We start from the raw sequence: 12,920 nt of genomic DNA, 5'->3' as shown, positions 1-12,920 counted from the left end.
ACAACTATCCCCGGTCTCCCCTACTGACCTTACTTTGAGTTTGATTCCATAAAAAGTGACAAAAACATTAGTGTCCATCGTGCGTGGGAAGAAAACTTCTTTTTACAGCGAAAAAAACCCCTAAACTTCCAAGCAAGCACCGAGTGCGCAACGAGGTAATGGGAAACTCACAGAAAAACTCGCAGATTCTTCCACTGACCGCTGCGGCACACCTGCACCAGGGTAAACCTCCGCCTACACTACTCCTGCTTTACAGGTGAAAATAGAGCAACAGGACCGCTGAGTCTTTGACTTTATTTATTTTCTGCTGTGTTTTACAGCGTTCCTACGGGAAAGTAACGGTAATCTAATTACCGATTTTGCAATAGTAATCCCTTACATTACTCATTACTTGAAAAAAGTAATCAGATTACAGTAACGCGTTACTGCCCATCTATGTCAGTAAGTAGTTTGATTTGGCAGAATTTTGCACCAGCTGCCCTTTCTGATGAATCCCAAAGGGATTTTCTGTCTCCTCCAGGATCAAACAGGATCTTTCACTTATTAGCCAAATGTGGAACCTCACCACACTATGGAGCCACACTAGCTGCACCAGAAAGCAGCACAGTAATGTTACAGTAAATATTCACCTGCACATGTTTAAAAATTATATCTTGTAAAGTTCTGCACATCATCAGAACTACTTGAGTTGGAAAACATCACGATCTATTTGTTGACTTGTGTAAAACTTTTTATACCTTAAGAAAGGAAGCTTATGTTGACTTGGTTAGTGTGATGCCGCTGTTAAGTTTAATTCCATTTTGGGGCTTGCAAAAGGGGCTCCTTTAACAGTGATCAGTGTTTCTATTGCGGATCATTACAGTTGTTGGTGGTACTGAATCATTTTAGGAATGTATTTCATGTCATCAGGAGTAATCTACGGTGGCCCTGAGAGATCAAATGTCCTGCAACTTAAGATCGTCAAACAAAAACGTACTGCAAAAGCACACAAGACACAAAATAATAAAACAACTGTTTAGGTTATTGTCTCCCAAAAATGCTTAAAAACTAAACCAGAACTACTAGAGTTGGCAAACTCTCACATTATTCACGTCATACTGTAGATACATGTTTGATATTAGCTGTTGTGTTTTGAGGCTTCTGGAAGCTTTTAGGATTTTTTTCTGTTTCCATTGTTTATTCAATTTTAATTACATTTCTTCTATTTTTGTGTTTTATTCGACTTCCTTTGTGTCTTCTGTGCTTTTACAGCATTTTTCAATTTGCAATGTGTTTAACACAGTTTGTGAGGATAATCTGGTCTCTTTAATACTATATTGTGTTAAACCAGGCCAAAAAAGAGAGTAGTTTTAAAAACGTTTAAGCTTGGGTGGGTATTGAAGATCTTTTATTAAATTTTCCAAGTGCAAAATGCAGGACCTCTCATGTGGCTTGAAAATTGTTATACCTTGGGTAGCACCATGGTAGACATTTTTTCAATTGATGCTCAGCCTTCATATTAATTCCAGCGCCTTAATAGGCTGTGTCATTTAGTATCAAAGAACTGAGGATCAAAATGTTCACATTAAAGAGGAACCTTCTTGTCAGCACAATACCTTCCCTTCTCCATCTCCCTGCCTTTCATAACATGACCGGCATCATTAATCATTCTTACGGGACTGTACTTGAGCTGCTGGTGGGGGTTTTATTCTCTGGAGGTGCTAATACTAACACATTTACCTTCTAACCATACATCATGCTTGCATTGCCCTCAGCTTACATGGTCACTTGCGTGGAAGAGTGGCTTTGAGCGTATAACAACAGCAGATCATCAGGCAGCTCAGAGCGGCCAGACCAGTGATTTTCACGGCATCTATTTTGCAACTGAAAAGAGAGGCATAGGAGAAGACACCAAAGTACCTTGTCCCTTCTTTTTTTTCTTGGCTTGCCCTGACCCGTTAGCACTCCCCCCGCCCGCCAGCGCATTCAATGAGCTCAGATTGACAAAAAATGTTATCGTTCACACCATGTGTAACCATCCGGGCTAATTCAATTAAAATTCCATCCGAGGAAGAACGCTGAAATTGCGTAATGGTCGTGGGAGCACTGAATCTCGTAATGATCCTGTCAAGAGGCAAATGATCTTGCCGCGCGTACATTATGATAAATTCCTTGCAAAGCACAAGATGCTCGTTTCTTCACCCACCCACCTCTCTTCTTGCATGCAGAATTCTATTGCCATAGTTAATAAAGCCATGATCTATATTTGCCCCCCTCAACTCTACTTTCCTTTTTAATCTCTTTTAGCTACAACTGAAGAGGGCACTGTGTTTTATCACGCACTAAAACCCGGTGAAATTGAAATTCTATTTTAACCGAGGAGCCTTTTGGTGTCTGTCAGTGTGCGTTGCATCAAGTGGATGGTGGAACCGGGGCACAATGAGTGGCAGTGGTATCTATAGGGCCCCTAAATCCAGTGAGTGGTTCAGTGGCTGCTGGCGAGGCAAAGGTGACAGCTGGAACTGGTTGGAGACGCTGTGAGATGGATTACTGTCAAGGTTCTTAACTTAGGGTGCACACACACACACAAAAAAATAAAAATAGCTGTGTGTCTGTAGAGACCCACAGTAAAGGAGAGGAGTGGGTGTTAAGTACAAGAGCTGCCAACCTTCAGCCCACCACAGATGTATACAGTCATGCCATGCAAAGCTCCCCAAGGCAAGTGCAAGTCTGAAGCATAGTGAGTACTAAGTAATGTGTGAGGTTAGCTGCTAATGGCTCAACTGTGACATGAATCCAAACGCTCGCTGAAAGTCAGCGATGAATGAAAAGAATATATGCAGGGAGTCTTTTGCAGCTCCCACAACTTTACAGGGCTTTAAAAGGGGCCGCAGGCCTGAAGCATCACTTAGCTAAAGGTGCTAAAGGCGCTGACGAAATCTGCACAATGCCACACAACAGACAGGGAAAGTCAGCATGTGGATGGGCTCTCTCCCACAGCCCAGAGACATGCAGTTAGTGGAGTTAGTGAAACTGATGCTTCTAAATCGCCCATAGGTGTGAATATAAGCGTGAATTGTTGTCTGTCTCGCTGTATTAGCCCTGGAACAGACTGGCAATCTGTCCAGGGCATACCCTGCCTCTTGCCCTATGACTGCTGGGATAGGCTCCAGCCCTCTCCCCCAAGACCCTGAATTGGATAAGTGGAAGAAGATGGATGGGTGGATTTGCAGCTTGTTGTGTCTCAGTGGCCGAAACACTGAGATGTTTCAAAATTTTTACTCTTCACTTTTTAAGAGACGAAGACGTGCACAACTCGGACAGAGAGCAACGATCATCTTTGACCCGAGGAGGAAGCTTAGGGGTACATCACTCACCATCTTAACAATGCTTTGATTGCAGCCATTCCCAGCTCTCTGTGAATGGTACTCACGGCCATTGATACGTGGTCATGGCAATTTGCATATTAATGATCATGAAACTGACCTCACGGCCCATTCTTAATCAGTGGTGCTAGTACTGGTCATCATGCAAATGTTTCTTTATAAGGCTGGGGAAACTTGGACTGGGTGACTTCATGTTTCTCCCAATGAAAACACACCGCCCAGATCAATAGAATCAACTTTTAGTATGATATCTACATTCTAGCTGAACAGTGACAGTCACTCATGTCTTTAATGAACATGAGGTCAGTGCGGCAACATAACTGTACTGTAAACGACAAGAAGTTCAAATGAAGCTGTGACACGCTCTTAGTTCTGTTGATAATGTGTGTGTGTGTGCAAACTTATTACACACGTTCACCTGTGTGCACGGTCCATGTTTATATTTAATGCAGTTATAGATTCCCTTACTGTGTAGTACTGTGTTCCAAGTTCCACTTTATTGTCACTTCAACCATATACAGTTTAAAAATACACAGTGAGGCGAAACAACGTTCCTCCTGTGTGATCACTGCACAGAGAGAAATAATTACAGAAATCCGTATGGCAGGTTAAACATTGCATTATGATAAATCTCTGGCTGTCTTTTATTATTTTGTTTTGAACGCAAAATTAGAAGCCAAACATTACAATCAATCACTTTAATCGTGATTCATAATTGCTTATTTCTATAAAACTGCAAACAGTTTTAATAAATTCATTTCACGGCTGATTAATACTTGTCCTCCAGGTTTCTGATGGAAAAATGGAAAAGCAAACAACGATTTAGCTGTTTGCTGGTGTATTTTAGGTCTTCTCCGCTCTGAATGCAGAGTGCATTTGGAATGTCGTCAGAGATCACACACTGGCACGTCGCACTCGTCTTACCGAAGATCGTTTCTTTTTCTGTTTTGGTTTCAATCACTTTCCACAGAGACTAAGCAAAAAAATGTTTGACCCAGACTTTACATCCTGAGATATTAGCAATCTGAATGAGAATTATTCTATAATGTTTATATTAAACCTGCCCTCTATGTGACCAGCAGTCACTGCTTTATTACAGGGATGGTATCAGTGGTGCCAGTAAAAAATTTCTTCCTCAACCACACTGCTGAAAATTGTGGACATCTTCTCAGCCTTTATTTCATCAGACCAGAGGATTTTGCTTCTCCTGGTGTAAGAAGTGTTCAGGTGAATTTGAATATGACTTCTGTGTGACCACTCTATTTGTAAGGTTCTCCCATCACCAAATATTTCATGTAGTGGCCATTTGGTTGCTGGTTACCCGCCTGACCAAAGCCAGTCTTTGACCTTGCTATTGTATTATGTTTTATTATTGTTACTATTTGAGTGTAGATTCATGAGAAAAATCACTATAAGACGAGTCTGAAATATAACTGAAAATGAACCTATTTGGGGAAAATGAGAAATCTGAGGTAGTAGGGTTTTATTCTAACAGAGTTCTATGATTTTAGAAATGACAGGAGGTCAACATGAACTCCTTCTAGTGTTAAAGGATATTAAAGCCCTCCAAAACCCTCCACTGTGCTGCATGTAGACATGTTTCAGTGAAGAGGAGGCGGGTGCTCATTCTACACATTTTCTTTCATATTAAAAAAAAAGTATTTATATATGTGGAAGACCTACTATTAATTGGAAGCCATTGTGTTACTGCAATCACCAACAACAAAGCAGTGGCAAAGTCACAGATGTACTTTTCCAGTTTGCAGGCACCGCATCATTAGTCGAAGAGTAATGATGCCAAACCAGGCCACCGGTGTCTTCCGTGCTGCACACTGACTAATAGGTTTAAAAATACTTTAATGCAGTTAAAAATAATAATTTAAGTGCATTAAAATGTCAAAAAAGAGGGGAAAAAAATCGCTTTTCATCAATTAATTATAGTCAACCTCTCCGAGCCAACAGGAGCATTTTGGCAGAAGCTTTCACTTGATGTCAGTGTCTGCAGTGGAATGAAAGATCATTGGCTGATGTTCCTCCGTTCCGTCTGGCTTGTTATTTTCTCCACAGGTAGAAGCCATTATGCACTGAGTCTCCTCCGTCAGGGCCACAGAAAATCCATTCCCTGCTCCACTGACCTAAAGCTTCCTGATGCCTGATTAACACACATGGGATAACAATCTATATAGAGTATTTTAGAGCTTTTAAAGAGGTCTTCTATGGTATCTTCTGGACCATATTTCCCAAACACTGTCCAGACACTCGGTGTGGATGATGATTATATAGATCAGTTAAATTGTTTGATGTATTTTCCCCGTTTTCCTTTAAGTCTAAATGCTCAGAATTAATGAGCTGAACTTGACTTTCAGCTGTCATCTCATTCACCTTTAAGTTTCCTCCCAGGTACACACACACACACATTCAAACATTCCCTTAGGAGACCCACACCCTGCTGTGAAGTGGACTTAACCGTCTTCTACGCCAGGTGATGGGGTCATCCCTCCAAGGATCCAGAGGAATATGTCCGATTAGCCCATCCACCCTGCACGCCTCCACACAACGATGCAGAGTCTGTCTTTATGCTTCCAACATGCATACATTTTATCATCAGCTCCATGTGTACATACATGAGTGGTTTGCGTGCAGTCTGGAGGTCAGTCCGGTCACCTGCAACCTTCCCACGCAAGACATCATCAGTCAATTTAATCCCAACTTAACCATCTGATGGAGTGCACCAGATTGATAAAATACTCTGGAACTGTTGCTAATGGTCCTCGGCGATCTCACTTTTTCTCTCTCTCTTCCTTTTTGCCCCCCATTCACATTCACATGAAAACATACACACAATACAGCCCCTTTTGATCTTCAAATGGGTGTCTTTGGCTGGATTCTTTTTTAAATTTTCTCTGTCTTGGAACTTCAGTGAAACTTGAAAGGCACTGCTTTTGCTCGGAGAGAAGAATGAATCTCTTTAGGTCTATTGTGGCATTAAGCTTTGAGGGGGCACAACAAAGAAGTCAAATAGATATGTACACATCGTTTGCTTGCTTATTTTTCTCCATTTATTTGATTGGCTCTTGAAAGAGCACTTCGATAGACAATAAGCAGAATAATTATATCCGTTATATACGTATATCCCTGCTCAATTTTAACCATGCCACACTGGACTCTACTCTGGCTGCTTTTCACCAGTTTGTGAATTGTCCCACAAGAAGCAACAGGACAATTGACCTACTGTATGCTAATGTGAGAGATGCATACAGAGCCACCCCCCTCCCCCCACTAGGGAAGTCAGACCACAACCTGGTTTACCTACAGCCACAATACACACCCCTCGTCCAAAGGCAGCCGGTCACAACGCGCTCCATCCGGAGATGGACCCCAGAAAAGGAGGATGCTCTGAGGGACTGTTATGACACCACAGACTGGGATGTGCTCCTGAGCCCACATGGTGAGGACATAGAGGGGGCGACACACTGTCTTACAGACTACCTCAACTTTTGTGTGGACACGGTCGCCCCTGCTAAGACGGTACGGTGTTATCCTAATAACAAACCGTGGGTAACACAGGAAGTCAAAGCTGTCCTCAACATGAAGAAGAAGGCTTTCAGGAGCAAAGTGAAGGAGGAGATGAAGGCAGCACAGCGGGAGGTGAAACGCTGCCTGAGGGAAGCAAAGGACACCTACAGGAGGAAGGTGGAGCAGAAGTTGGAGAGGAACAATATGAGGGAGGTCTGGAATGGTGTGAAAACCATCACAGGCCACAACACCAAGAAAAGCACAGTGGGGGGGACTGTGGAGAAGGCAAACGAACTCAACAACTTCTTCAACAGGTTTGACCAGCCCACAACCCCCCCACCCTCACCTTCACTACAGAGTCCAATCCCCACTCTCCTACCTCCCTCGCTTCCCCCCCTTCCTGACACCATGACACCCCCCTCCTCCAATCCCTCTCTCAGCAGCAAGACATCTCCCCCCCTCCCCTCTTCCCAAACATCTCCCAGTGTCACAGTGGATCAGGTCAGGAGACAACTGAGGAAGCTTCGCCCCAGAAAGGCAGCAGGCCCAGACAAGGTGTGTCCTAGGATGCTAAAGGCGTGTGCTGCTGAACTTGGGGAGCCGCTACAACGAGTCTTCAACCTCAGTCTGCGACTGGGGAGAGTGCCCGCCCTATGGAAGACATCCTGCATCGTCCCGGTCCCCAAAAAGAACCGGCCCAATGAGCTGAATGACTTCCGACCGGTGGCACTGACGTCACATCTTATGAAGACTCTAGAGCGGCTCTTCCTCAACCTCCTCCGACCACAGGTACAACATGCCCAGGACCCACTACAGTTTGCATACAAGGCGGGTGTCGGAGTGGAGGATGCCATCCTGTACCTCCTACACAGAGCCCACTCACACCTGGATGGGGGAAAAGGCACGGTCAGGATCCTGTTTCTTGACTTTTCCAGTGCCTTTAATACCATCCGGCCCTGTATGCTTCAAGAAAAACTGAACAGGATGGAGGTGGACCCCTGCCTGGTGGCTTGGATCTCCGACTACCTCACCGACAGACCACAGTACGTCAGGCTGAAGGACATCACGTCTGACACAGTGGTCAGCAGCACAGGAGCACCACAGGGAACTGTGCTGTCCCCTCTTCTCTTCACCCTGTACACCTCTGACTTCTGCTACAACTCTGAATTATGCCACATTCAGAAGTTTGCAGACGACACAGCCATCATGGGGTGTATCTGGGATGATCAGGAAGAGGAGTACAGAAGTCTGGTGAGGAACTTTGTCGCATGGAGTCACACAAACCACCTGCAACTCAACACCTCAAAGACTAAGGAACTGGTTGTGGACTTCGGGAGGTCTAGAGCAGGTCCACTGCCGGTTCAGATAGAGGGGGAGGAGGTGGAGGTGGTCAACAAGTACAAGTACCTCGGGCTGTGGGTGGACAATAAACTGGACTGGTCATGCAACACAGAGCACCTGTATAAAAAAGCCCAAAGCCGACTGTACTTCCTCAGGAGGCTGAGGTCTTTTAACATCTGCAGGAAGCTCCTGAGGATGTTTTACCAGTCGGTGGTTGCTGGAGTACTTTTCTATGCTGTGGTGTGCTGGGGGAGCAGCACAGCAAAGAAGGACTCATCCAGGCTGGAGAAACTGATCAGGAGGGCTAGCTCTGTGGTCGGCATGAAGCTGGACACTCTGGTGACAGTGGCAGAGAAAAGGACATTAAAGAAACTGATGGACATTATGGACAATGCCAGGCATCCTCTGCACACGGCCATTAACAACCAGAAGAGTCTGTTCAGTGACAGGTTGCTTCTCCCAAAGACAAGAACTAACAGACTTAAAAACTCCTTTGTCCCACACGCCATCAGACTGTTTAACTCCTCTCTGGAGGGGAGAGGGAGGGGAAACAGGAGGACAAAGGAGGGAACAACTAAGCTGTAGTGCCTCTTCACCTCACTGTGCAATACCTTTTGTGCAATACTTTTGTAAATAGTCAACGGTGCAATAGACTCAATACTTGAAATGTGCAATTCACTTGTATTTTTATTCCTATTTATTCTATTTATCCCCTTCGTATATTTTATTTATATTGTCTCTGTATGTATATATATATATATATATATATATATATATATGTGTGTGTGTGTATAACTCTGTAACTTCTGTCGGTGCTGTGCTTTTTTGGAAATCGAATTTCCCAGAGGAACCCACCCGAGGGATTAATAAAGTTCTATCTTATCTTATCTTATAACGTGTCACGGTCTAAAGCAGATAAAGCTGCGCTGCGCCTTCTTTAAAGATAAGGGAAAGAAGCAGATGTATTGGAAAAGCTGTGTTTACACTTGTTTCTAAATTCAGTCAAGTGAATAAAATTCAGGATACATTCTCTCACAATGAGCATAATTAACTTCACAATAAATTATTAATTAGATGTATCAGAGGATCCCAGATGCTTCTTTAAGTCTTCAAAAGGTTCAGCCTAATGCTTCGCCCTTTAACCCTCACGTTGAGCCTGCCTGCCGGCCTCATCTTCAGAGTGGCTCCCAACATGTTCCTTTCACTCCGCCTCCACACAACCTGCAGCCTCTCGTGCATTCACCGCCGCGACTTTGATATCAGAGGGACGTGGTGTGTATTAACGACCTGCCGCTCATGAATTAATTAATCACTTCTTTGGAACGTATCAAACACGGCAGCTTGTGATCAAGTGCATTGTGGGATTGAGATAAGGCATGGACATTGCCTGGCAATGGAACTAACACGGGGAGCCTTAATTAGTTCAATTAATTAACCACGGGGGTAGAGGTGGTGGTAGTGGTGGTGGAGGGGTGCATACTGGAGTTGACAGCTACCTGGAGATCAAGGTTCAACTGCTGGTGTACAGATCTTCACCAGGGTGTGGTAGAGAAGATAAGAGAAATGTGTAATTAACTTTTGTTGGTGAAGACACTTGGGCTCAGGGGAGCTGTGCTACACCTGCTTAAACCTTACAGCTTAAGCTCCTGCTGATGTTTCTCACTGGCCTTTGAGTTTTATGTGTAGATGCCTCATGGGATGCTGTCATAAAGCTGCAAGACTTGAAGCCTTATTGAGGTTCTCACTCTTAAACAATAGCTTTGGAAATGTGGATGTGTTACCGGCACCAGACCTAGGGGAATCTGGACCGGCAGCAAGCGGCACACAGGCTAGAGAGCACTGCGTAGCCAAATATGAGCAAACTGTGGATTAATAGAGAGGACACCGAAGTTAGCGTCTTGCTCAGGCCGGAGCTCATTTATTTCTCTACATATACACAATACAAATCACACTAGACCATGCATTCTTCCCATAAAATAACAGAGTTCATAAACAAAAATGAAGTTACAAAAAGCATTCTCTCAAAAGCAAAATAAATACAAACTAATTCAAAATGACTTTACATACTCACAACTTAAACAAAACACTCACGGTTAAAGCATAACAACATACCACATTCACACAACCTTTCCCCACATTCGCGCCATATACGCTATTACTTTTGAACATGGCGTCCCTTGAACGCAACATAACATGGCGGCAGACGACTGCAACGTTGTTTCACCAACAAAAAGCTTTCCTCTTAATACATGTACTCAGTACTGCTTGGCTAACACTAAAACAAACACTACAACACATTTTCGGAAGTCGCAAGTTGCCACTGTCATAGCATATACTTATAGTGCTACGTAGCATTATAGCATTATGCCGATGATACACTAATACTCATTACAACAAAATACCACAAAACAACATCATCACTCTCATCTCAAAATATAGCCGAACAGTTGTTACTCAACTTACATGACATTTAGAACCAGTTCGGTAACATAAAAGTTTGTTTGTCAGTACCTGTGGATTAATAGAGAGGACACCGAAGTTAGCGTCTTGCTCAGGCCGGAGCTCATTTATTTCTGAGCTGCGCATGCGCAGAGCCTATAGCTAGAGTCTCTCTGGTAGTTCCACAGCAGTGCAAGAGCACCATCTACTGGCATAATGAAATATAACCAATATAACAACACATAACAATGTCAAAATAAGTCACAATAATAAACAAAAAATAAGCGGGTAATTGGTTTTCTTACAAAAATAAACATGTAGCTTTTTTCAACCTGCTACAGATGCAATGATTGATCTCATGTGGCATCGTATTCGTACAAACAGCTGAAATGTCTAGTATAGTACAACTACTTCTTCTGAGCTTAACATTATCCTTCAGCCCAGTCAGATAGAATCAGGAGGCAGATAGCTTAGGGGAAAATATAGAAGAAAGCAAGGATGTCTTTGTCATGTCTGTGAAGGTTCTCCGTCATCCAGGTCATCGTAGTCTAAGGAACTTGGAAAGAAAAGCTTCTGGACTTTTTTAAGTTGCTTGAGGACGTTTCACCTCTCACCTGAGACGCTTCTTCAGTTCAAATGGTGTAGAGTCCCAGATTTAAGCCCTGTGGAACTGTCCCCCAAGAGGGACAATGGACCTCCTCATGAAAATGGGTGTAGGTCGCAATCAGCCGATGCAGATGTCTTTCTCATCCTAGCAAACTCGTACCTGAAAAAAGAATGTTTGTGTTCTCAGTAAATACTCCTCCTTTTTTTTAATAATATGGCCAAATCAGTTGTTTCTTTGTACGTCTCATATTTGAACATGGCAATTCCCCTTCTGGCTCTAGTTTTACTAGAACTGTTTAACATACAGATATGAAGTATGACGAGTTTACTGTTTAAAATGTATGATTTAACATGTAGTGACCAGGCAATTTCTTTTCCAAATTAGTAGCAATCACCTGCTGAATTTCAGTTCATGTACTACATGAAAAGATGAAAGTCTTTCCTTTTTTATCTGTTTAAGAGTTCATCTTAGAGCAGTCCAGCAATCTTTGACAGTGCTTGCTCAGGCTGCTGCTTACTCCACGCTACAAACTGCTTGAATTACTGCACGATATGAAATTTCTGCTGCTTCTGCTCTTCTACCAACCACCCTCAGCTGCCAAATGTTCAGATATGCTTTTATGTACTGTAGCCGGAATATTACAGTCTGTTTTCCCAAGTAGCTCATACATCAGCTTGTGCCGAGAACACATAAAAATAACTCCATTCACTACCAAAGGCCAGAAGATATCTGGCTGTGTCATTCATCTCTGGTACAATAGACATTTTTCACAGTAGACATTTTGACTTGACACAGTAGAAAAAGCACAGGTGGAATTAATAACAGTGATCACGGTTCTCTTTTATTAACTGTTGCACTGAACGTCGGCAAGTTGGAAAGGGAACCAGCACATGCGACAGCAGGAACTCCCCAACCTGTTTTCATTCAAGGAGTGTCAACTACTGCAAATCTGCCAAAGCTGCTGGTGTCTGAGACAGGCACAATGTTTCTTCTCTCATCAGTATTGTGACATGTGTTGAAGCCCACAAGCAAATAGTCCTGTTTTAAAAACCTTCACCTTCTGCCAGAGGTAGAAAAAGTGTCAGTAAGTGAAATTTTACACACTTCTTTAGGTGCAACCTTCTAGTACCAGGTTGGACTACCTTTTACCTTCAGAACTGCCTTAATCCTCCAAGGCATAGATTCAACAAGGAGCTGGAAACCTTCCTGAGAGATCCATATTGGTCCATATTGACATATAGGATCAAACAGTTGGTGCAGATTCAGCTGCACATCCATAACGTGAATCTTCCATTCCAACAAATCCTAAAGGTAGATTGAGATCTGGTGCTTGTGGAGGCCATTGGAATACAGTGAAGTATGTTGTCCTGCTGGAAGCAGCCTTCAGAGGATGGACTTTAAATGATGCTCAGTTGGCACAAGAGGGACCAAAATGTGCCAAGAAAATACCCTCCACAACGTCACCACCAGCTGAACTGAACTGTTGATACAAGGCAACTTTCTATTAACACATTTTAGTGAGCCCCAGTTTCCTGTTACGGGAGCGGCACTTGTAGCCCATCTGTTTAAACATTCAGCGTTCAGGGATGCTCTTCTGCATACTTCGGTTATAACGAATGGCTGTTTGAGCTACTTTTGCCTTTCTATCAGCT

The 12,920-nt window shown here is 43.3% G+C and overlaps 1 long non-coding RNA gene across 1 annotated transcript in view; it reads right to left on the bottom strand.

Moving 5' to 3' along the window:
* Positions 1-10,914, bottom strand: part of LOC146669497 (uncharacterized) — a 31,651-nt gene extending 20,737 nt beyond the window's left edge. The window contains exon 1 of the long non-coding RNA XR_014911713.1: positions 10,734-10,914. This is a non-coding gene — a long non-coding RNA (uncharacterized LOC146669497). The remainder of the gene's footprint in view (positions 1-10,733) is intronic.
* Positions 10,915-12,920: the final 2,006 nt, after the last annotated feature.

Source organism: Rhamphochromis longiceps, linkage group LG5, assembly GCF_057381845.1.
Source record: "Rhamphochromis longiceps isolate RC_006_pf linkage group LG5, R_longiceps_female_GT1.1, whole genome shotgun sequence".
Taxonomy (NCBI): Eukaryota; Metazoa; Chordata; class Actinopteri; order Cichliformes; family Cichlidae; genus Rhamphochromis; species Rhamphochromis longiceps.
The sequence above is the reverse complement of the archived record's forward strand: the minus strand, read 5'-3'. Positions and strand labels throughout refer to the sequence as shown.